The sequence below is a fragment of the Ovis aries genome, chromosome 1, assembly GCF_016772045.2.
Source record: "Ovis aries strain OAR_USU_Benz2616 breed Rambouillet chromosome 1, ARS-UI_Ramb_v3.0, whole genome shotgun sequence".
NCBI lineage: Eukaryota > Metazoa > Chordata > Mammalia > Artiodactyla > Bovidae > Ovis > Ovis aries.
The window spans coordinates 268,334,230-268,360,237 of NC_056054.1; the positions used below are offsets into that span (position 1 = coordinate 268,334,230).

Consider the following 26,008-nt stretch of genomic DNA (forward strand, 5'->3'; position numbering starts at 1 on the left):
GACAGAAATAAAAATAACCTGAAAGTATAGAGTATTAGGTATAGAAATTATAAAGTCATAAAGAGACTTCTGGTCAGGCATTAAATAGCACGTAAAAAAATATGATACCACTAGATCATGTTCACATATCTAGAATGATCCCAAACCTGTAAACATATAGTCCAAACATGTACAAATAAACTATCTATATTTTTATGCTGCCCCCCCCCAATTTTTTAAAAACTGGAAGATAATGTCTACCAAAAATGTAACATGCGTGTAAGCATTCTCTCTAGATGATATGCTTTTCTTCTCTCTTTTTCTTCTATTTATATTTTTAAACTTTTTATTTTATATTGGAGTATAGCTGATCAACAATGTTTTGAGAGTCTCGGGTGGACAGAAAAGGGACTCGGTCATACATATACATGTAAATATTATTTTCTTCTTCATGCTTTACTTTCCAATATTTTCTGGAAGAAATACACTATAAAATCAGAAAAGACATAATATACCCAAATCACTTTGCATAATGTTTTGTGGCAATACTTATTTTTTTAACCACAGAAATCTCTGAAAATCTTATATTTTCAATACTAACCCAGCAAACTGCCTTATAAACAAATATACACCAATTTTGGCATAAAGGCAATGGCAACCCACTCCAATACTCTTGCCTGGAAAATCCCATGGACGGAGGAGCCTGGTAGGCTGCAGTCCATGGGGTCGCTAAGAGTCGGACAAGACTGAGCGACTTCACTTTCACTTTTTACTTTCATGCGTTGGAGAAGGAAAGGGCAACCCACTCCAGTGTTCTTGCCTGGAGAGTCCCAGGGACAGGGAAGCCTGGCAGGCTGCGGTCTATGGGGTCACACAGAGTCAGACACAACTGAAGCTACTTAGCAACAGCAGCAGCAGCAAAGGTCTTATAGACCCATCAACACATATTCAAAGACTCTAGGCAAAGAACAAACTGTGTACAAATTTCAAACCAATTCCTCATGCATTATCTCCTTTTGCTGTTGTTAAGTGGACAAGTCACGTCCAACTCTTTCTAACCCCATGGACTATAGCATGCCCCCCACCATCTCCTGGAGTTTGCCCAAGTTCATGTCTATTGAATCAGTGATGCAGCCAACCATCTCATCCTCTGTTGCCCTCTTCTCCTTCTTCCTTCAATCTTTTCCAGCATCAGGGTCTTTTCCAATGAGTCAGCTGTTCACATCAGGTGGCCAAAATATTGGAGCTTCAGTGTCAGCCTCAGTCCTTCCAAAGAGTATGCAGTGTTGATTTTCTTTAAGATTGACTGGTTTTATCTCCGAAGCTCAAGAATCTTCTCCAGCTTCACAGTTCAAAAGCATCGATACTTCGGCTCTCGGCCTTCTATATAGTCCAGCTCTCACATCTGTACGTGACTACTGGAAAGACCATCAGCTTCACTATATGAACCTTTGTCAGCAAAGTGATGATTTTACTTTTTAACAAACTGTCTAGGTTTGTCATAGCTTTCCTGACAAGATGCAAGCATCTTCTAATTTCATGACTACAGTCACCATCGCAGTGATTTTAGAGCCCAAGAAGAAGGAATCTGTCACTGTTTCCACCTTTTCCTCTTCTATTTGCCATGAAGTCATGGGACCAGATGCCGTGATCTTCGTTTTTTTTTAATATTGAGTTTTAAGCCATCTTTTTCTCTTTGTTCCTTCACCTTCATGAAGAGGCTCTTTGGCTCCTCTTTGCTTTCTGCCACCATAGAGCCTTACCAAAACTTCATAATATTACAGATGCTACTTTTGTCATTTTGAAGATGAATAAATTGAGTAACAGGGCTTCCCAGGTGGCTCCACAGTAATGAATCTGTCTGCAGTTCAGGAGATACAAGTTTAATCCCTGGGATGGAAAGATCCCCTGGAGAAGGAAATGGTAATCCATTCCAGTATTCTTACCTGGAAAATCCTATGGACAGGCCTGGAGTCAGACACAACTTATCAACTAAAAAACAACAACACAAAGTGGGTAACAGGAAGTTAAGAATATATAGCTAACAGGGGCAACACAAGTGGCTGAGTCTTCATGCCCTAGCACTGTCCTGTGTTACAGCACAGCTTGATTTCTTAAGTGCAGAATAGGATATTGTCAAATAGACAAAACCTGAGCTTGAGTCCTGATAGACCCCTGAAACTTTGGAAAATCCCCCAACCTCACCATGACTGGGTTTGCTCATCATTAAAGCAGAGATAATAATACTTACCCTGCATATGCCCCTGAGTTGCTATGGAGATGAAATGTCAAGGAAAGCACTTGAAAACAGAATTTATCTTTATTATTATTAATACATAGACATTTCTATTATGAATCAATTAAAACTCAAGCCAGCTCTGGGATAAGTGCTGATGGAATGTAGGTGGTGCCGGGGGCCAGGGGAGACAAAGCTTGTTACTTAAAGGCAATTAAAATGTACCATTCTTTGTTGAAAAAGTGTGTCTCTCTGAGTAATTAACAGTCTGCTGTGCACTGGACAATGGTTTGCTGGCAGAATTCTCTCACATCAGTTGTAGGTGCCATCTTGTAAAGTGAATCAACAAAATGAGGATTTCCTTGCTTTAATTTTTTTTTTCATTTTCACAGGTATCTGTCTAATTTAATGCTGTGACAATATTAATGATTAAAATGTTAAGCAATTTTCAAAGTCTTTCCACCGAATTCTTCACAGACTTGCTGAAGACTAAAGAACAATCAAGAAATGGTAAGAGATTCCTGCAACCATTTTTACGGTCCGAGGTCATTCACTTGCCTTGAAACGCAACACGGTGACTTACTTAGGGTTGGTCCTCCATAAACAGGAGCTGAGCCTAAGTGTGCAAGTGAGATGCTGAGTTGGTGCTGAATATAGGCTCTGACAGTAAAAAGCTGGATGCCATTTCATCTCAGTGAGACTCAGTTTCCTCATCTGTAATCTGGATAACATGATACCTGTTTCAATGTGGGAAATCCTTTAAACTGCAATGGACTGTGAAGAACACGGAAGGAAGCCTTTAGAGCATTTGGGATTTGCCTGAGTCAGTTCCTTCCGGCGTCTTCTTTAACATAGAACATGGGTGACATCACCTGATGTACTTAACAGGTGGTCCCTAAAACTGAAGTGAAATTCATTCCTGACACTTTTATTTGGTTTTCCCTGATGATTGCATTTGCCTTCTTAGCTACTCCTTGTTCACGATTCACCAGGGGATGGCTCATTTGGCTTGATCATCTATTTTATTTCTTATGCACCCAGCAGAATGGCAGTTAAAGTTCAAAACTTACGTGATGGTTCTTTCATCCTTAGTCATAACCCTTCTACCGTTGCTCGAGATTGGTAGTTATAGAGCGCATAAGTGTAAGATCACTCCAGGCTGCTCTTCTAACCTCTAAATGGAGTCAGTCCTGAGGGATGGATAGAATTCCACTGTGTTTTCCCATTTCATTCGTATAATGAAATCATTGTTTGGCCTTTGTTCTGGTCTTTTGCCCTTTCTGGTCTTGAGATGGACCACTCAGTGACCCCCTCCAATGTTTCTAGGAACACTAGGAATTTTAAATGGACTCTCATCAAGTCTTCAGAACTTGGTTTTTCCCCTAAATACAACAGATCAAAAAATCCTCCCCCACCACAGCATTATGCATTTGCTGTCTGTTTGCTTGTATTTATATGCACGTAGAAGTAAGAGGATGTATAAATCTGTAACATGTGAAGTTGTGTGTGTGTCCTTAGTCACTCAGTCGTGTCCAACTCTTTGTTAACCCATGGACTGTAGCCCACCAGGCTACTCTATTCATAGGATTCTCCAGGCAAGAATTTTGGAGTGGGTTGCCATTTCCTTCTCCAGGTGTTCTTCCCACCCCAGGGGTTGAACCTGTGTCTCTTATATCTCCTGCATTAGCAGGGGGGTTCTATACTGTCTGAGCCACAAGGCAACATTCAAATCATCGCCTGAAAATGAATCACTTATTGTCACTAACCACGTCATATTACTGTAGTGTGGTCACACTTACGTTAAAGAACACCAAAACTTCAGCCTCACCTGGAATCAACTGAAACCCTTGTTAAAATAGATATTAGCAAACCTCACCCCAGAATTATTGAGTCAGACTCTAGAGATGAGGCTCAGAATTGGCATTCTTCAAAAACATTGAGAAAGCATTGTGGTGAAGTGGTTCAGCCTGGTTCCTACATGACATCTCTATTTCTGACTCTCCTATAAGAATCTAACATTTCTCCTGGAGAGTTCTTAAAGAGGACAAGCTCCCAAACAAATTTTGTTAACATAGTTCCAGGTGACAGCTGGCAAATGCAACCTGACTTGGCATCCCACCCTCAGAAGTTAGAACCTACAAGATCTCAGGCAAGCTGGGATCTTCTTTATGGTGGAACAAAATGGTAGGTTTTTTAGGCAGCTCTGTTTACCATCTGCTTTGTACCCTCCTCTTGCCCTAAGAAGCCTTATCTGACCGCTTTTACTGACATCACATTTCATGAAATTTAATGAGGCTCTTCCGTTTGAGATATCACTGACGATCCTAGCAATGACGGTCTAATATCACAAAGATGCTGAGATGACTAGGAAACTCCCACATAGTCTCAAGTATTTGCTGGCTCTCCACATTCCTCTATTGATTTCCTTCATCTATCATCCCTTTGGAAGAAGAATATAGATATTCACAGGAGTGAAGAAGGGAATACAGTTTTTTTTTCTGAATTTACCCAGAAAAAAATGAGAGACCTCCATCTAACCAGTCATTCATTATTCTTTATTCATCTCTTTTTAAAAATGTTAGTGTGAGAAGTAATTTAAGCATTCATATACAATTGTACTCTCTGCAGTCCACTGAGTTCATGCTATAATTCATAACCGTTACCTCACCAGCCCAAGACTTTTAATTAGAATGGTGACATTATCTTACTGACCCATTACTTCTTTTCCTCACCAGGGACTTGTCACATGACCCTGGATGAGTAACTTTGACTATCTGTGGCCAGGAGCTCCTATCTACCCCAGTGTAAGAAGATTAATGACTTGTTGCCAATGAGGATTTGGGGGCTCCTAAAAGGAACACACATTTCATTTAAGTAACAAATAATCCCTGATAAAAGTGATGACTGCTGTGTTCATGTCAATGTATGGCAAAACCAATACAGTATTGTAAAGTAAAATAAAGTAAAAATAAAAATTAAAAATAAAATAAAATAAAATTTACTTTTAAAAATTAAAAAAATAAAAAGACTAGAAAGATTTTTTAAATTTCAATAGATAATTCATGTTAAATATTTGCTTAATATTTAGTATTAATATAGCTTCTTACCAAATAATATTATTAAAAGAAGTGGCTATAAAAAATAAAATAAAATTGAGATACCATTTAATGCCTGTAGAGGAAGTTTTTCTCTAAGATATGTATAGATAAAGATGAAGTTATCAAACTGCCTGACTTCAGACGGATCCAACCCTAACCAGTGAGGCAAACTTAGGTCCAGGAAAAAGGAATTTGTGTCTGAGTTTAAACTTCATTTCCGTGGGCATGGAAAGCTAATAGCACTCTTTTCTCCCTTAGAATAAGTCAGTATAATCTCTGGTATAGGGAATAAAAATTAGAATAGCTCTAGGAAGCACACACATGTCGGTGTTATTCTCTGGGGAACATAGCACACATATTCACACCCCACATATTTTTACACACATCTGCACACTTACAAATTTGGCACCATGATGGCTCAACCAATGTTTCTGAATCATCCACCAAAAAAATTGATTTTGGTGCTGCTGCTGCTGCTGCTAAGTCGCTTCTGTCGTGTGCGACTCTGTGCGACCCCATGGACGGCAGCCCACCAGGCTCCTCCATCCATTGGATTTTCCAGGCAAGAGTACTGGAGTGGGGTGCCATTGCCTTCTCCAGAGTTTGGTGCGAGCACATTCATAAGAAAATGAGGTCCTATAGCCAGCTATTTTCAACTAGCACCTGGAACTGAGAATAGCATTTCTCTTCAAGTTCTAGATGTTCTAATTCACAAGAAAAGTTTAAAGACCCAATAGATTTTTCTTTTCCATTTTATGACAGATATTTGGTTGCTGAAGGATTTTTTTTTCAGCCTTTTTTTTTTTTTTTTTTTTTTACCAACACACTTAGAGATCTAACTCAGGCTTTAATGAGAAAATCTACACCTGTGATCTGCAGCTGTAAGCAGTGGTCAGATAAAGCAGGTCAAGACAGTAGCCTTCACAACTGGTTATTTATGGAATAAACAGAGGTAAAGTTTTGGAAATCAATTTGTTGGCTTGTAACCAAAATTCCACCAATGTTAAATATTGGGCAAGAAGAAGGAGATTGTGGAATAAAGTATAGAATGTTCGCTTGATAGAAATACCACAGTAATAAGCAAGAAGCCTGGTTACCAATTACAAAGATGCTCATAATATCATGTTAAATGAAAAAGTCAACAGATATATCAATAGATCAGAAGAGAAAATTTTGAAGTAAATTTCCACATTTATGGAAAAATAGTTTGAGGCAAAGATGACGTTTCTGATTAATGAAGAAATAGGCATTTTCTAATAGTGCTGAGTCAACTAAGTTGCTACCTGAAAAAGTGTAATCCTCCTTAATACGTATTCCACTATAAAAGCCCAGAAGAATGATAGAAAGTGACACCATAAAACCACTAGGACAAAGCATAGAAAAATATTATATTCTTAAAATTAAAAAGTCTTTCCAACCATACCATTAAACCTGAAAGACAATAAAAAATTGATCAACCCAACTGTGTACAAGCAGGCTTTTATATGCTCCTCTCCTCTGAATAAACGTCATAACCAAAGTCAAAAGACAATACATAGAGAAAATATTTACCACTCTTAATGTAAAGGTCTAATTAATATATAAAGAGTTCTTTAAAATCAACATTAAAAACCCTATTGAAAATGGGCAGATGTTAGCAAAATATTATAGAAAATAAACATGATGGCTTTTAATCATGGACAAAGTTTCTCAAGTTCATTTATGCTAAGAAACAGAGAAGCTAAAACTTCAAGAAGGTACTGTATTTTACCTGTCAGGTTAACAAAGACCAAAAACTCGATGACACACCACATTATGGGATAATGAACACTGTCATTCATTGCTAGTTGGTGTATAAGTTGGTAAACCTCTTGGAAGCCAGTCAAAATACAGAAAGCACATACTATTTGACCCAGCAATTCCATTCCTATGAATTTCTCATGAAGATGACATTTTAAAGTTTCTATACTCTAAATTCAAGAAAGGAAAAAATGACTGTTCTTTGGCCATAGTCCCAAGACATAAACAATTCACCACAACTTTTTTTCAAAGTCATTCCAGTCCATCAGTGAAAATGAGATTTACTAACTGCACTTCTTAAAGGCACATGCCATTGCCAAGGTTCTGCAACTGAAGGTCAACCAATCTTTAAACACTCTTGCTTCTGGAATTCTGTCAATCCCTGGTCTCAATGCTTCCCAAACCCTATATAAGATCAGCTTCTGCATTATTTTGATACAACTATATCCCACAGCTACTCTTTTCCCTTGTATAGCAAGAAAAAGAGTCAGTTTTTGCTGTAGGCATTGAGTGATGGCTTTGCTTTCAAACCAAATACACGTATGAGAAACAACACGTGTGTAAGGGCGTTCATTAATGTATTCATCAAATATTGCTTAATAGAGAAAAATTATAAATAATAAAAATAATCTGAAAGGTCCAGTAAATTAGAAAACCAGAGATGATATCAGATGTCTCCTTGAAAGGGAATTAGTTGTCATGGGGCAAAGGAGGGAAGAAAAGATGTGTATATTTCATTTACTCACTTTTAATGTTTTTTTTCTTAAATATTGCTCAGGATTTCAAACAGTATGTGCCATATGAAAAAAAAGCATATGAATTGGTAGCAAAATAATAATAGCTGCCATTTCTAAATAGCCAGGAGATAGTTTTTGAAGGGTCCTTTCCCAAAAGTATTTCATAATTTTGTGACATAACATTTTAAATTAAAATATTTTTAAATGCTATGCCAGAGATAATACAAAAATACAACAGACACAATTACTCCCTTGCAGGTTGGTGTATAACAAAACGTGGAGGGACATAAAGAGAATCTTGCTTATTAAGAGCAATAATCTAAATCAAAAAGAAAGGAAGCATCCAAGAAGCCCAAGTACATCATAAAAGCACAACTGCCAGAACAAGACCTTCCTATGATATCAAGAGGCTTCAAGCAAAAGCCCAAAGCTCAGCAGAGACTTGGACCTCTAGGGCTCAGACCAGGAGCTTCTCCCAACAGCTCCCGTGCCTCACTAGTGAGGCACTGTAACCAAGAAGCAACATAGATGCCGGTTTTGTCTCTATTCTAAAGTAGACCTAAAAAGAAGCAAGAAATACTTCAAATTTTACACTTCCCCCCGATGCACTAACTAATACAAGGAAGGACTCAGCAGTATCAACTTACAGAAGATAATATTTGCTTACACCACAGCACCCATCAGAAATACTTCTCCATCTCTAATGTCAGATGGCTGAACCATCAAGTTCACCAAAACACAACTTCTAATCTCCTTACCTTTAGACAGCACGATCTTGGAATTCAGAGTGTTTTTCTTTCACCAGATCACTCTCTAAAGGGAGAAAAAAAAGTGGAATGAATTAAATATGTAATGAAAAAATATACAATAAATTCAGTTTAGAAGAAAAACTCAGCTTAAGGTCATTGAGGCTAGGAAAATGATAACTTCATCAGCCTGGTCTTGACAAATCACACTAAAGTATTGCTTGGATTCTCATCAGTAATCTTGTTGGTCTCAATTCATTTGAATTAACTCCATCCTCTCCCACTCCTCATGTCAGTGATTTGGTATTTTCCTTACACTCTACACTCCAGGGCTTCCCTGGCGGCTCAGACAGCAAAGCATCTGCCTGCAGTGTGGGAGACCTGGGTTTGATCCCTGGGTTGGAAAGATCCCCTGAAGAAGGGAACGGCTACCCACTCCAGTATTCTTGCCATGGACAGAGGAGCCTGGCGAGCTATAGTACATAGGGTTGCAAAGAGTCGAACATAAATGAATCGGCTTAGCACCCATCTGTCTGAAATGAACTGTTGATCTTCAGGTATTCTGTGCAGACTCTGGCAAACACAGTGATGTACCCTGGGTAAGCCCCTCTCTAACAGAAGCCCTTCTGCCCCCAGGTTACTGCCCCGGAAAGGGCAGGCCCAGAACACACCTTGAAATTAAGGCTTCTGCAGCAGGTACTGCAAATACCAGGGAGAGTACCCATTCCTGCCACACGTCACAGGCCAGGCCACTGTGTACACGCAGTGGATCACGTAGGGGCAAACAGATCCTCAGTATCCATCTGAAAAACTGTTTTTTGTTTCTTGTAATCCTGTTTCTAACTCTTCCCAGACTCTAACTCACATCCTCAATTCCATTTCGCACTGCTCCTCTTCTGAAGTCTTTGCTCAGCGGGGCTCTGTTTTGTTCCCACTGCTCCACTGGCCGAGCTATACGCTCTTGCCACACGCCTGCGTGCGTGCTGAGTCGTTCCATTTGTGTCTGACTCTTTGTGACGTACGGACTGTAACGTGCCAGGCTCCTCTGTCCATGGGATTCTCCAGGCAAGAATACTGGAGTGGGTTGCCATGCCCTCCTCCAGGGGATCTTCCCGACCCGGGGACTGAACCCACGTCTGCTGCGGCTCCTGCATCGCAGGCAGATTCTTTGCTGCTGAGCCGACGCGGTCCCCAGTTCTCTCACACTCTACATCTGTGCCCACACAGGTGTACTGCTTGTTTCCTAATGTCCCGTGGAAGTCGCCCCTTTGACGAGGTTTCACTCGGCTCCTTTCACACCCACTCTGTTTTGATTTGCAAAGTCCGTTTTAACTTTCTCGTCAATATTACAAAACAGGGATTTTCAGGAGCATCCGAGTGAGCCCGGAGCCCTGGACCGTGGAGCCAGCAGGGTCCGCCTCCCCTTTGATGCCATCCGTGGGTTGATCTGACAGGGCTGGCATCAGTGCAGGAGTGCTGGGGCATCTGTTTATCCCCCCAACACTAGTCATAGGGACTTACAGTGGGGGAAACCCTGGGGCACTTGTGTCTGTTCCCTATTCCTGATGTGTAGGTAAGAATGTGGATCTATGCATATCTGAGGGAGGAAAAGAACAGGCCGAGCTGACTCTATCTTGAAAAAGAAGGAAACTCCATCTTGCACTTTCAGTGAGCTTTGGACTGTGTGCCTGGTAACCATGGGGATAACATACCTATGGCCGAACAGGCCTCCCGGACTGAGAGACACCAGATTCCATACCAAGATTTCCCGTTGTCAAAAAGAATGCAATAATCCCCTATGTGGTCAATCACCTTTGTCATCTGTATGGCACCCATTGGCGTAGGCTACTATGTGTAACCAGCTGATCCTTGTGATTATGAATCATGGCTGTGACCTGATTGCATCTGCCTTTAACACTTTCCAGACTAGGTTTAAAGAATTTGGGGAGGTGGGCTTGAACAGTACACTTAAGGTATATAAGGTTGCCACAGAAGTCGGTCGGGGTCCTTGGCTATGAGACTCTGCCTTGGGCCCGCCAGTGTAATAAATTGCACTCCACTGTGTGCATTGTCCTTCTGAGTGAGTTGGTTTCCCGGAACGCATGGCTACCGCATATCAACAACGTAAATGTGGAATCTAGAAACATGGTACAGATGGACCTGTTTGCAGGGTGACAGCAGAAACGTGGACATAGAGCATGTGTAGAGACGTGGAGGGGGAAGGCGGAGCGGGGGATGAATTGGGATTTGGGGGTGGACATATATACACGACCACGTGTAAAGCAGCTCGCTAGTGGGAACCTCTGCACAGCACGAGGGGCTGAGTTTGGTGCTTGGGATAACCTAGAGGGGTGGGATGGGTGAACCAGGAGAGAAGGCCGATTCACTCCATTGTACAGCAGAAGCTAGCCCAACACGGTAAAGCAACTATACCCCAATAAATACATAAATATTTTTAAAAGAATGTGGACATATACTGAACTGTAGATTTATGGGTTTTTTTCCAATTTTTCTGTGTGTTGTTGTTACTGAATCCAAGCTCCCTCTGCCCTCTGCACACGACAGGCCAGTGATTGCGAGAGACGAGAGGTTGAAACAAGAAAGAGACTTGAATCAGGGAGCCAGCTGACCAAGGAGATGGCAGGCTAGTGCCTCAAAATAGCCATCTTGTCAGGGCCTGGATGCCCGGCTCTTTTATGGACCAGAGATGAAGGTTGAGGGGGCCGAGGGAGGTGAGGAAACAAAATAAAAAGACTATTCAACCCTGGCAAATGTCCCCTAGAATGGCAAGCGTCACAGAGGGATGTGTTAGTTTCGCTTCCTTGCAGCCCTTCACACGGGGGCTGATCAGGTGATCTCCCTGAGGCAGGCCATTATGGACATTTATAATAACAAAAAAAAGTTTAAGTCACAGAAGCAGATCCGGTGTAAATTTAAAATTAACCAAAAAAAAAAAAAAAAGAAATAGAAAAAAAAAAATCACCCCTTCCCAGTTACATGATGATGTCTTGACATTCTAAAACAGACTTTTCTGGTTGCCTTCCTTAGAGATAGCCAAGGGCCTAGTCAGGAGTGTGTCTTTGACAGATGAACTAACCTGTCCAAAACCACAACTCTTCCCTTGCCCTTACACCCCAGGGGTAGATACCACTTTCCCTTCAGCACTAGGACCAACTCCAGAGCCCAAAGCCCATGGGAGTCGTTCTGACTAGCCTATCCTAAGCCGTGCATCCACCCTGCTGTCTTTCCTGTGTGTGTGTGCGTTAGTCACTTACTCATGTCTGACTCTGTGCAACCCCACAGACTGTGGCCCACCAGGCCCCTCTGTTCATGGAATTTTCCAGGCAAGAGTCATGGAGTGGGTTGCCATTCCCTGCCCCACAGGATGTTCCCGACCCAAGGATCTAACCTGCGTCTCCTGCATTGTAGGCAGATTCTTTACCATCTGAGCCACCAGGGAAGCCTTGCCTTTCCTGGGGAAACCTCAGTAAAGACCAAGGCCTCAAGGTTGCCCCTCCACCGCCAACTTCTGCCTCCACTCTGGGGTCTTTCCCATAAGGTCCTGCCTCAAGTCATCATAATATAATCAACTTTGTTTTGTTTTTTTCCTGAGCCTCTCCTTGATCTCATCTTGTGGCCATATCTGAATGATTATTCATAAAAGAATACAGCGCACACACGCACACACACACACACAAGGTGGAGGATATAGAAAGTGTAAGTTGAAGACAAGGGCCCAAGTAAAGGCATATTCTTACAGCTTCACATTTGCTAACAAAACCCAAATTCCTTGCTGCCTTGACTTCCTTCCCTAGCATTCTGTGAAGGCAACTTCCACAAGAGCCACCTGTAACATGCTTCGTGCCAGGTTCCGTAACCATATGCAAATATGAGCCCAAATGCCACCTCCTCAGAGAAGCCTTCTGTGATATGCCAGGTCCTTCTTCCTGGCTGTCCCCTTCATGCTCTCTTCTGCTGCCTGGCAGTATTTCTTCACGGCATGTGGACCACCTGATGCAACCCACCCGTGTGTATCAGGTTAAGTGACTCCTGTCCCCACACTCACCCCTCCATCCCCACTTGTGATGGGGAGGCCTTGGTTATTCATGGACGGATGCCCAGCACAGGGCAAGGTGTAAACCAGATGCTCCACACAGGTCCATGGAATTCCTCAAGTTAATCTGTTTCCTGTTCAGATGAGCTAGAAAGGCCCAGAGAGTTGGCCCAGCCCAGCCTAGATTACTCAGAGAATTGTAATAACATTTTGTTCAAGTTCAGAAATATTTGCTGTAAGTATTGGCTCAGATTTTTTTGTTTTGCTTTGTTTTTCAGAAAATAAATAAAAGTAATAGATGGGGGATGCTTTTTTCCTCAAGGGAAGTCCAGAAAAGCAACTGTATATTCTACAAAGAACATAAATATTTCTTAGTCATGAACAGAGATTTTTAAGGAATTCTCAGGAGTTCTGAGCCTTAACCTTCCTCTTCCCGTGGTGAATTAAAAGCCATAGCGGCTGCTGTACACACAGATTCTACATATGAATCTGAGGGTCATGCTTGTCCCCTCAAAGCCATCACTGCTCCTTATACAAAGCTTTCAAAAACCTCACATTGAAAAGTCAGGCTTGGATTTAACAGACTCCCATCCCAGATTCCTGGCACAATTAACCTTCTTCCTCCCCTTTCACGTTCTCCTATGATCTTTCTGTTCTCCCTTTTGGCTCTCTCTTCATTTCATCATCCCAGAAAACTTATGCAGGCAGCGTTTGTATTCCAGTTTTAAAGAATAGGAAAACTGAGTCTCAGAGAGATTCGGCAACTTGCCCCAAATAGGAAAGTTCACCGAGTCAGCCTGACCCAAAACCCAGGGCATCTCTTCATTTGTATTAAGTTCTTATGATCCCTTTCTGATTTACCTGAGATATAGAATAGAGAGAGCACGTCGGAAGAGTGGAAGAAAGCGATGGTATACAAAGAGACGGTAAGAGCTTGGACTTTGGAAGAGGTGTTTCATGTGAATTTTTATGGACTATGGACAGATTACTTAATCATTCTAAGTCTTGACTGTCTGATTCGAAATACATAGAGAAAATGCTATTGTCCTCATAAGACTAATGCAGGATTAAATGAGATAATATACGAAAAGTGCTTCCCTGGTAGCTCAGTTGGTAAAGAATCCGCCTGCAATGCAGGAGACCCCGGTTCGATTCCTGGGTCAGGAAGATCCACTGGCAAAGGGATAAACTACCCACTCCAGTATTCTAGCACTGCCCTTGTGGCTCAGCTGGTAAAGAGTCCACCTGCAATGTGGGAGACCTGGGTTTGATCCCTGGGTTGGGAAGATCCCCTGGAGAAGGGAAAGGCTTCTGACTCCAGTATTCTGGCCTGGAGAATTTTATTGACTGTATAGTCCATGGGGTCACAAAGAGTCAGACACAACGAGCAACTTTCACTTTCACTTTCATGAAAAGTAATGTAGCGGCACTATTCACAGTAGCCAAGACATGGAAACAATCTAAATGTCCTTCAACAGATGAACATATAAACAAGATGTATGTGTGTATGTATATATATATATATATATATATATATATATATCCACAATGGAATATTATGTGTATATATATATATGTATATATATATATATATACACACACAATGGAATGTTGTGTGTGTGTATATATATACACACATTGGAATATTGTGTGTATATGTATATATATATACACAATGGAATATTACTCAACTGCAAAACAGAATGAAACAATGCCAATTGTAGCAACATGGATGGACCTAAGTTATCATACTAGGAGAAATAATTAAGACAAAGAAAGACAAATCTTATATGAGATCATTTATTTATGGAATCTGAAAACTAGTACAAATGAACTTATTTATAAAACAGAAACAGATTCACCCACATAGAAAGCAAACTTTTGGTGACCAAAGTGGAGGGGTAGAATAAATTGGGAGTAAGGGATTAACAGATATGCTCTACTAGATATAAAATAGATAAGCTACAAAGATTCATTATATAGCATAGGGAACTATATTCAATATCTTGTAATAAACTATCAGTTCAGTTCAGTCACTCAGTTGTGTCTGACTCTTTGTAACCCCATGAACTGCAGCACACCAGGCCTCCCTGTCCATCACCAATTCCTGGAGTCTACCTAATCTCATGTCCATTGAGTTGGTGATGCCATCCAACCATCTCATCCTCTGTTGTCCCCTTCTCCTCCTGCCCTCAATCTTTCCCAACATCAGGGTCTTTTCCAGTCAGTCAGCTCTTTACATCAGGTGGCCAAAATACTGGAGTTTTAGCTTCAACATTAGTCCTTTCAATGAACACCCAAGACTGATTTCCTTTAGGATGGACTGGTTGGATCTCCTTGAAGTACAAGGGACTCTCAAGAGTCTTCTCCAACACCACAGATCAAAAGCATCATTTCTTCGGTGTTCAGCTTTCTTTATAGTCCAACTCTCACATCCATACATGACCACAGGAAAAACCATAGCCTTAACTAGACAGACCTTTGTTGACAAAGTAATGTCTCTGCTTTTCAATATGCTATCTAGGTTGGTCATAACTTTCCTTCCAGGGAGTAAGCGTCTTTTAATTTCATGGCTTCAGTCACCATCTGCAGTGATTTTGGAGCCCCAAAAGATAAAGCCAGGCACTGTTTCCACTGTTGCCCCATCTATTTGCCATGAAGTGATGGGACCAGAAGCCATGATCTTTGTTTTCTGAATGTTGAACTTTAAGCCAACTTTTCCATTCTCTTTCACTTTCATCAAGAGGCTCTTTAGTTCTTTTTCGCTTTCTGCCATAAGGGTGGTGTCATCTGCATATATGAGGTTATTGATATTTCTCCCGGCAGTGTTGATTCCAGCTTGTGCTTCATCCAGCCCTGCATTTCTCATGATGTACCCTGCATAGAAGTTAAATAAGCAGGGTGACAATATACAGCCTTGATGTACTCCTTTTCCTATTAGAAACCAGTCTGTTGTTCCATGTCCACTTCTAACTGTTGCTTCCTGACCTGCATCCAGATTTCTCAAGATGCAGATCAGGTGGTCTGGTATTCCCATCTCTTTCAGAATTTTCCACAGTTTACTGTGATCTACACAGTCAAAGGCTTTGGCATAGTCCATAAAGCAGAAATAGAAGTTTTTCTGGAACTCTCTTGCTTTTTCCATGATCCAGCAGATGTTGGCAATTTGATCTCTGGTTCCTCTGCCTTTTCTAAAACTAGCTTGAACATCTGGAAGTTCACGGTTCACGTATTGCTGAAGCCTGGCTTGGAGAATTTTGAGCATTACTTTACTAGCATGTGAGATGAGTGCAATTGTGTGGCAGTTTGAGCATAATGAAATATAATTGAATAGATACATATATATTTGCATGACTGAATCACTTTACTGTATACCTGAAACTAACATAATATTGTGATCAACTACACTTCAACTTTTAAAAAGTATATTACCGCTGTGTGGAATCAGGAAGTCATAAGTAAATACACTACCTATGAAATGAGGCAGAGAGGAGTGTGCGTGCATCTTCAGGGGTGTGTGAGTGCACATAGACCTTGGGTCAGCCTGTGAGCCTCTGTGTGGAGAGGCTCTTAAGGTTTAAAGAGGAGGGAACCCTGAGCTGACTTGACTCTGGAGATACAGGCTCCCCTACAAGTGCCGCAACCTTGAATCCTCCCCAAAAGACAAATCCCTATTCACTAACAAGCTGGAAAGCCTAAAAAATCCCACACTCCCTGCATCAGCTGGCAGGCGCAGGGTGTGGGGATGGGAAGCAGCCACTGATGGGCAAGGGTGGCTACCTAGGGTACTTCATGAGACAGTGAAGGTGACTCTGGCAGTAATAATGAGAAACAAAAGTTCTCAATATCTTGGTTTTCTTAAAAATGCTTCTATTTTTTTTTTCTTTCCAGTGATTAGAGTTAAAACAGATTGAGCATGTAAACAAACAAAACTAAAAAGTATGGCTAGTTCAGTTTGCATTAGGATAAACAATGAATGTATTTTTCCTGTAAGTTTGTTTCAGGCAGTATTTGGTAATCCTTGCTCTGAGCAATACTGATTTCTCTACACTCCATCTCCAGTTTAGCCATCATACATGTGACTGTGTCTGAAACTGCTGGTCATTGGATATTGTAGGAATAATCACTAATTCAAAGAAAGATTCATGAGCCCTATTGGGAAATCCAAAGAGCACTGTTGCCAGGGGCCAGCGTGAGGAACTCCGCCCATGGCAAAGATCATGAGGAAGGAGGCTTGGCATATGCAAAGGCGTGATCAAGCCTCAGGAAACCCCCTGTTCCCGAGCATCTACCCCAAAACCAGAGTCTGTTTTATGCTCTCCCCCATAATCGTTTTTCTCTGAGAAGGAGTAAACGTGCAGCTCCAAGGCAATAAAAATTCCTGGGCATGACAAGAGTGTTTCAGCTTATGGACTCCTCTGAAGTTTATCTAGCCAGCCTCTATAGGTTCGTCCGGCCACATGTGATTGTTTATAGCCTCCCAACCTGAGAGGCACGAGATGTTTTAGACTTACTAAAGGCAAATTCCTTTGGGGAGTTGGAAATTATTAGTATAGTGGGTTGGTTAGGAATTATATTGGTGAAGGGTTTTTCATTTGTTGTGCCAATAATTGCTGCTAATTCCCTGCCCTGGGTGTGACAAGGGTGTCTTAGGTCAAACCTCTCTGCTGACAGACTAGCTTGTGTGACAGGATTATCCATACTCCTGCCACTACCCACATGATTGTTTACTACCTCTCAACCATAGACAGAACAGAGAGTTTTGGAGTATTTTGAAAGTCTTAATTAGCATAGGGCTTTTCTCATTGTTGAGTCAATGATTGCCGCCAGGCCTCCGTATCCTTAGGCACCTGGGAATATATTAATCAATGTATTTGGAATATAGAAAAGGAAATATAGTAGTTTTAAGGTTAGCAATACTAGACTTTTTGAGTTAATGAATTTCCTCTTTTGTAATAGATCACTGTACTTTGTTATAAATCACTGTGTCCTTGCTATGTAAAAATGTAACTTTATCACTATCTTAAGACTAAATAGATCTTAAGGGGAACATTGGTGAAAGGATTTTCATTTGTTGGGCTGATGTTTGCTGCTAAATCTCCATATTCCCTGCCCTTATAATGAATATAACTAACATATAGGAGAAATAAGTATTAACCTTTAAGCATATAGGAGAAATAAGCATTAACCTTTAAGATTAATCATGTTAACCTTGGGTTAAATAAATTCCTTTCTTGATTGTAACTCACTACACCCTCACCCTATAGGAATGCAACTTTATTTGGAGGGTGGTGCCTGGTTTAAGAAAAAACACCCTTGGAAGAAATAAGATTTTTGGTTATCAGAAAGAAAGGATCATAAAATGTCAGCAGGTCTCACTCATGGCCAGAAGATGATGTAAAATCCCTAATACCTTTTTATGTGAAGCACCTGATTTTGATAAAGGTCAGGACTGCTGACCCCCACGTGACTCTGTATTCATCCCTATATGTAACAAAAGGTATATAAGCAAACCCCAAAATAAAGAAATCAGATCAGTTTCTGGAAAGACTGATGCCCCCCATGTCATTCTTTCTTGCTCCCTGTTTTTCTGGCTGAATTCCCATCTGGAGCATGGATGCTATTCCACGTAAACCAAGTTATTCAGCCTCTTTTTCTCCACTAATTTTCCTTCTACACTATCCGTTTCCAATCTTTCTGTATACCTGTGATTAAATATGTATTTTTCCAAGGATGCCAACACTGTCCCCACCTTCGAATTCCCTGGATCGACTGGGGCTGGACCCCGGCACACTGTTATTACTAGTCTTAATTTACCCTGAAGTGACAATGAAAATCTCTTGCTCTGCACGTGTGAAATAACTCAAACACTGATGCTACACCTCACAGCATTCAAGATTTTAGTTTCCCGACCAGGGATTAAACCAACCTGCATCACAGAAGTGGAAGCAGTCTTAATCACTGGGCACCAGGGAAGCCCTAAACATAAGTTTGTTTGTTTTTTTTTAATTCTCAGAATACATGTTCTTCCCATCAAATTACAAGACATTTAGAGAGATTGTATTTTTTTTTCTAAATAAATAAAATAAGCAACACTTATTTATGCTTTTAATAAGTCCATCTCCATTGGAGAGAACTATTAATCTTAGTGGAAATTTCCCACAATGTCAGTGGTATTTTAGGGTGTGCTATCAAAGTCACCCATATGGTCTGCAAAGATTTACAAATATTTAAGGTTTTGTAAGCACTGTGATTTCTTTAAAAGCTTGGAAACCCCAGATTTGTATTAAAGAATGTTTCGAAAGATTTAAGTAAGTTTCCATGAGTCAAATTCTGTGAAAGGGGAAAGAATGACTTATTCGAATAGGGAAACACTAGTTCAAAAATCCATTCTCCAATGATGGTAGGATACAGTTAGAAAAGGCTGATGAGAGAATCTGCCTTGTTTTTGAGTCTCATTCACCTCTTCATTTCAGGCCTACATGAATTTTATTTGATGAACTTGGACCCCACTCATGGCGGGAGTAAGTTAGTCATTCATCAATCCACATAGCCCTGGTATTGAACATTTATAGCAGTCCTGAAACAGAAAATCATTTAACAATTATTAGCTGAGTAATATTCCAGTACTCAGCCATAAAAAAAGAATGAATTTGAGTCAGTTGTAGTGAGGTGGATGAACTTAGAACTTGTTATACAGAGTGATGGAACTCAGAGAAAAATGAATATCATGTATTAACGCATGTATATGGAATCTAGAAAAATACTACTCATGAACCTATTTACAGGAAAGGAATGGAGATGCAGATGTAGAGAACAGATCTATAGAGATTAGGAAAAATTGAGAAAGTAGCTTTGGCATATGTCCATTGCTGCTGCTGCTGCTGCTAAGTCACTTCAGTCGTGTCTGACTCTGTGCAACCCCATAGACGGCAGCCTACCAGGCTCCTCCATCCCTGGGATTCTCCAGGCAAGAACACTGGAGTGGGTAGCCATTTCCTTCTTCAATGCATGAAAGTGAAAAGTGAAAAGTGAAAAGTGAAAGTGAAGCCCCTCAGTCGTGTCCGACTCTTCACGACCCCATGGACTGCAGCCTACCAGGCTCCTCCGTCCATGGGATTTTCCAGGCAAGAGTACCAGAGTGGGGTGCCGTACCAGAGTGGGGTGCCATTGCCTTCTCCATATGTCCATTACAGTGTGTAAAATAGATAGCTTCTTCTGTATCACACAGGGAAGCCACCCTGGTGCTCTATGACAACCTAGAGTGCTTGATGGGAAGCAGGGAAGACTCTAGAGGGAGTGGAGATACATACATACATACATACATACATATATATATATATATATATATATATATATAAAATTGTGGCTGATTCCCGTTGTGCAGCAGAGACCAACACAGCATTGTAAAGCAATTATCCAATTAAAGAAAAAGATAATGATTGTTAGCGAAGAAGTGTTTCTCTATGAACCAGCAAGCCCATCAAGCGATGATCTGCAAGCTACCTTGTACGAAAATCCTCTGAGATGCATCATTTAGGGCAGACACCCTCCCTGCATCTTCCCCCTCAGTGCTGATTCAGTGAGTGGGGCAAGGGCCCAAGGACCTGCCTTTTAACCACTAACCTATCTTCCCCAGTGGCTGCTGTTTCAATGGACACATTTCATAGACTCTACAGAACAGTGTTCTGCCCTCAGTAAACTCCTCACTGATCTATAAAGATGTGAACAAAACTGCAGGGACAATGTCAGAGAAGACTTCCAGGTCTCAGATCTCAAGAGAACTTCTATTCAGGGTTTGCAAGAAAAGTGAAACTAAATCAGACGTCAGAAGGATGACTCAGGTACAGCAAGTTTCCAGAAGTCCCTTCTCATTTCTCTCCAATTCCTGGGCTTGGTATTAAATGGGGGAAAGATCCAGCTAGAGAATTAAATGCAGAACTTTTCAGAAAGGCTGCCTGGAGGAAGGCATAGGGGGAGGACCTGGGGACCTTGAGGGTTCCCACACTTGACCCTGTAGCCCCAATTTGCCAGATGTAGACTGTTGTTCAGTGGCTCAATCATGTCTGACTCTTTGCAACCCCGTGGACTGCAGCACGCCAGGCTTCCCTGTCCTTCACCATCTCCAGGAACTTGCTCAAACTCACGTCCGTTGAGTTGGTGATGCCATCCAACCATCTCATCCTCTGTCATCCCCTTCTCCAGAGTAGACTCTGGAACATCTTTTAATACTACTCAGTCCTCCCTTACTTTCAAACAGTCTTTCCATCTCAGACACCTCCCACGATAACAGTTTTTTCTACTCCTCCTCTCTTCTGACTTAGAGAAGTGACCTAAAATAGCAAATACAATTTTCCATTTGTTACTCACTAAAGACATGGGCTGCTTCTCTCTTTAAACAGCCATGATGTCTTGACATGTTACCCAGAGTCCTCCCAATATGACTTCTTCTAAGACACAGGTCATTGCTACTATGTAAATAAAAACCTGTTGCCAAGGACAATAAAGGAGATTAGAAATGAGCGCTCCAGGCAAGCACAACTTGCCCGCGACAGGAGCTCAGCCTGGGAGCTTGACTGCTTGGGTTTGAATCCCAGTTCAGCCCCACTAGCTGACTATTGTTGGGTTTCTTCTTCTTCATCTTTAAATCAAAGATTCCAGTACAAGAATTAGGGCAGAATCAGAAGAAAACTGTGAGGGATGCTATGAGGGTTAAATGAGTCAATTGATATCAGTGTTGTGAGCATGCGTGTTAAGTCACTTAGTCGTATCTGACTCTCTACAACTTTATGGACCATAGCCCACCAGGATCCTCTGTCCATGGGATTCTCCGGGCAAGAAAACTGGTGTGTGTCACCATGCCCTCCACCAGGGTATCTTCCCGACCCAGGGATCGAACCCACATCTATCTCCTACATTGGCAGGCAGGTTCTTTACCACTAGTGCCACGTGGAAAGCCCCATCAAGCACTTACTATGGATATATATGAGGTGCTCCATAATTATTCATCGTCATCACCATCAGAAGAAGAGAATATCCACAGAATAGCAATGCTCCCCATCAGTTCCAAGGACTATCGTAACTGTCTTCTTGCATCCCACTAAATAAGAAAGGGCTCCTGGCAATCCAGGAGCATCCCTGCTGGATCCATCCTGGATGGATGCTAGTTCCATCCATCCACCCACCATCCTGAGTGACTTCCAGCCCCCTTCTGCCTAGAACATGAACATATATTCAGTGTCTGAACTATCACCCTGTTTGTCTTACAACTTTTAAAATATGTCTATTAATCAGTCATAGTTTTTGCTGCAACTTTGAAAGCAGTATTTTTCCCCATGAAATGAAACAAGTATATATATATATATGTATTTTCTTTCTGTCTTCCTCTATGAAGAGACCACCTTCCATCTTCTTTTTCACTCTCTCTCCCTTCTCTGACACTCTCAGTCTGTCTGTCTGCCTGTATCTTTCTCTCTCACACACACACATCATCATCCTCATCCTAAAACAAATGTATAGTATCAAGGAGAAATACCTAGGTACCTAGCTTCCAAATATAAACATTTTCATTTTATTTTGCATGGTTTCTCCAAGCGCTCATGTGAACAGAATTGAGAAATCATACAACCCCGGTAACTTAAATGTTTAGAAATGTGCTGTCAAAAACAGCCAGTGACATTCTGTTTTTCCTCCCTTCCTCTTTCTGTCCCCTAACTGTGTAACAGACACCGATCCTGGAAAATAAATGACCCAATAGATTTGCCCACATTGAAGCCATGTGTACTTTGCATTTCAATTGTTATTAAATACTTTGTGTCAAGGTTCAGTAAGATGAACTAAAATCACCCTGGGGCATAGCTCCTTCAGCTTGGTACCCTTTGAGGACACAGGAGGAAAGCCTAAAGTCCCATATCCTCTCATTGGGGCTGCATGTGTAAGTATCAGATATATAAGAAACGTTATAACCATATGATGGAATAAAGGGAAATGACACAGAAGTCATTCATTTTTTCCAGCTTTATTGAGATATTATTGATATGTGACCTATGTGTATATTGCAAAGTGTTAACCACAATAAGCTTAGTTAACACCACCATCGTTTCTCGTGAGTACCATTTTTTGTGTGTGTGATGATAACATTTAACATCCACGCAACAATGTTCAAGTCATTTAAAGACCTTGTGAACAGAGTTGTGCAGCATTAGGACCTCGTGGCGCCTTTTAGGGGAAGAAGGCAGTTGGCAAAAGAGAAAGTAGAAAAGAGATGGGCTGAAATCACAAAGTCTTATTTTGATGAGACAAAAAACATTTCCTAGAAATCAGGATGGGAAGTCAGTTTTTACAGGTTCCAGCGTTTCACAGCTTCTGAGGACGTGCAGGTGTTTAAAACGGACTTTTTATTTCTTCAACCTGTCTGGCCTCTGGATTCACAAGAAGACCTGGGCCTGCTTTCTAGGTCAAGTTAGTTAATGCCCCCAGCAGTTCACAGCCCTGTTTTCCCATGAGAATTACATGATGGCCAGGCACTCTGAACATTTAAAAGATCTCAGAATTCAGGATAATCTTTGTGTAGCCATCAAAATGGCTTTAAAAGCTGTTGTTTTACAGTGTTAATTCCTAGAATGACTGAAAAAAGGAAGCTTGAAATTTTAAGTTCATGCAGAAGAAATTAACCACAGTACTTTGTAGTTTCCAATGTTGTATTCCATTACTCTGTTGGAAGAATCTCAGCATACATAATTTTTTTTTTTCTACAAGTAGGACTGTAGAAAGTAACCACCCAAACACAATGGTTTTCGTAGGAAAGCACAGGTGTATTCATATCTACAAATTCAAGTTAGTTGTTGTTCAGTTGCTAGACCTCAAGGACTGTAGCACTCCAGGCTCCTCCCACCGTCTATAGAGTTAGCTATCCAATGCAAATTAGGATTTGTTTCCTCTGAATGTTAACATCCATAAAGAATGATGCACAAGGAAAGCTTGACATACTTCATTTATTTTAGTAAAAATCTGAATTAAAAATGAAGCACATGACTGAAAGAAATAAAATGCAACATAAGGTTTCTTTTTATATTGTTTTCCTAAAACAGCTTCCTATTAGAAACTTACAGAAATATAATAACTTTATTAAGGCATTTATTAATTTAATGACTTATTAACTTCCATTACCAGGATACACTGCACTGAAAATGCTAAAGTAGAATGAGAATGCTGCTTCACTTAGTTACTCTCAATTTGAATGGCTGGTTATCAAAAGTCTTCTCAAAACCCTTCTCTACATATTTCAAAGCCCTAGGATAATTTAGGGGCTTCCCAGGTGGCTCAATGGGGAAGAATCCACCTGCAGTGCAGGAGACACAGGAGATCTGGGTTCAATCCCTGGAGGAGGAAAGACTCCCTGGAGGAGGGCATGGCAACCCACTCCAGTGTTCTTACCTGGAGAACCTCATGGACAGAGGAGCGTGGCAGGCTACAGTTCACGGGACTGCAAAGAGTCAGACACGACTGAAGTGACTAAACACTCGTGCACGCAAGATATTAATAATTTAGAGACACTAGGGGGTCAGTCAGGATGCAGTGAGTTGGACTTCAAATACAAGCAGGGCCGATTTTCAGTTGTTTTTCATTTCTGAAATGAAAAACATTTCCCAAGCTCTCTGAGGAAGCTGGGCTGCTCAATGACTTAAGTGACATGTGATGAGTTCCCCATCTTAGTCATCACATTAGCAGCGGAGATGTGACAATAGCCATACTGTCCAAATGCATACTTTCCAAAGCACTGATCTTGTGTGTTGCTTTTGGAAAAGGAAGTGTCGGGTGCAGGATTTTCTTCTTTCGACATGGGCAGCGGTGCTTCTGTTACAGGATCGTCCATAGCTTTAGTAAACATGTTTCTTTGGCTTGATTTCCCCCTATTCAGAGGATTTATTATTATACTTTTCAGGCTCTTAAAAATAAAATCTAACTGCATTGCTCTTTCATTTTCTTTTCTATTTTAAACAGGAAATCAATGTTACCAGAATCAGCAGAATTATAGAATCAAGAGAACCGGCAACTGTACCCTCCCCTCAAATTAACAATTAAAGAATGAATGCCAAACCAATTAGTCAGACATCAAAGCTGAAAGTGTCCTGTGATTCATGAATGGTTTATGACCCTATAAAGACCAAGAGGAATTTGTGCAATGCCAAGAAGATTTTAGATAAATTCTTTCATTTTAAGAGTAAACGGATTATATTTTCCCCCTACAAAATTAGGAAATGACATTTGGAGAAAATGTTGCAGAAATAACAGACAGGTTTGGGTTCTTCCGTTTCAGAATTAACCCAAGAGAAAAAGACTGGAGAGTTGCTCAATCCTGGTATCATATTTCCGGCTCTGACAGGAAACGATAGATCATCATAGATAAAAATGGAAAATGTTGTGAAAAACATTAAATACTTCGAAGAGAGAAAAAAATGCAAGATGCTGTTGTGGTGAATGTTAAAGGAAATGAGTGTTGCAATTAGATGAAGCTTAAGATACATCCTTCAACATGGTCTAGTGGTGGAACAGTGGAAACTAAGAAGAGTAGCCTCAGAGAGTCAAAGAACCCAGCGCTTGGGACCCCAGTCCTTACCCTTAGCAACACCTCATCTTCAAATCCCATCGTGTAACCAAAAGCGGGGTTCAGCTGCTCACTGCTCAAAAGCCAATAAAGAGGCCAGGTGGGTGGAAATGAAAGCTTGTTTTATTTTGGATGCCAGAAACCACGGGTGAGGGGGAGAAGGGCAATGCCTTTCCAAAGGCTGACTCCCCTCCAACCCAACCCAGTGGGCAAGAGCTTTTAAAGGCAGAGGGCGAGGACTACGTGCAAAAACAATACAGTCAGTCCTTCAGTTCAGTTCAGTCACTCAGTCATGTCCGACTCTTTGTGACCCCATGAATCACAGCACCCCAGGCCTCCCTGTCTATCACCAACTCCTGGAGTCCACCCAAACCCATGTCCATTGTGTCAGTGATGCCATCCAACTATCTCATCCTCTGTCATCCCCTTCTCCTCCTGCCCTCAATCTTTTCCAGCATCAGGGTCTTTTCAAATGAGTCAGCTCCTCACATCAGGTGCCAAAGTATTGGACTTTCAGCTTCAACATCAGTTCTTCCAATGAATATTCAGGATTGATTTCCTTTAGGATGAACTGGTTTGATCTCCTTGCAGTCCAAGGGACTCTCAAGAGTCTTCTCCAACACCACAGTTCAAAAGCATCAATTCTTCGGTGCTCAGCTTTCTTTATAGTCCAACTCTCACATCCATACATGACCACTGGGAAAACCATAGCCTTGACTAGATGGACCTTTGTTGACAAAGTAATGTCTCTGCTTTTTAATATGCTGTCTAG

General features: G+C 41.1%; 2 long non-coding RNA genes across 2 annotated transcripts in view; one reads left to right on the top strand and one right to left on the bottom strand.

Annotated features, from left to right (window-relative positions):
- LOC132657707 (uncharacterized) overlaps positions 1-24,243 on the bottom strand; it is a 30,769-nt gene extending 6,526 nt beyond the window's left edge. Inside the window, exons 1-2 of the long non-coding RNA XR_009596238.1 lie at positions 24,066-24,243; positions 8,588-8,642 (exon numbers count right to left, since the gene is read on the bottom strand). This is a non-coding gene — a long non-coding RNA (uncharacterized LOC132657707). The remainder of the gene's footprint in view (positions 1-8,587; positions 8,643-24,065) is intronic.
- Positions 24,244-24,364: 121 nt separating this feature from the next.
- On the top strand, positions 24,365-24,732 carry LOC121818583 (uncharacterized). Its single transcript, XR_006058555.2, has 2 exons — positions 24,365-24,511; positions 24,633-24,732. It is a non-coding gene; the product is annotated as an uncharacterized LOC121818583 (long non-coding RNA).
- Positions 24,733-26,008: the final 1,276 nt, after the last annotated feature.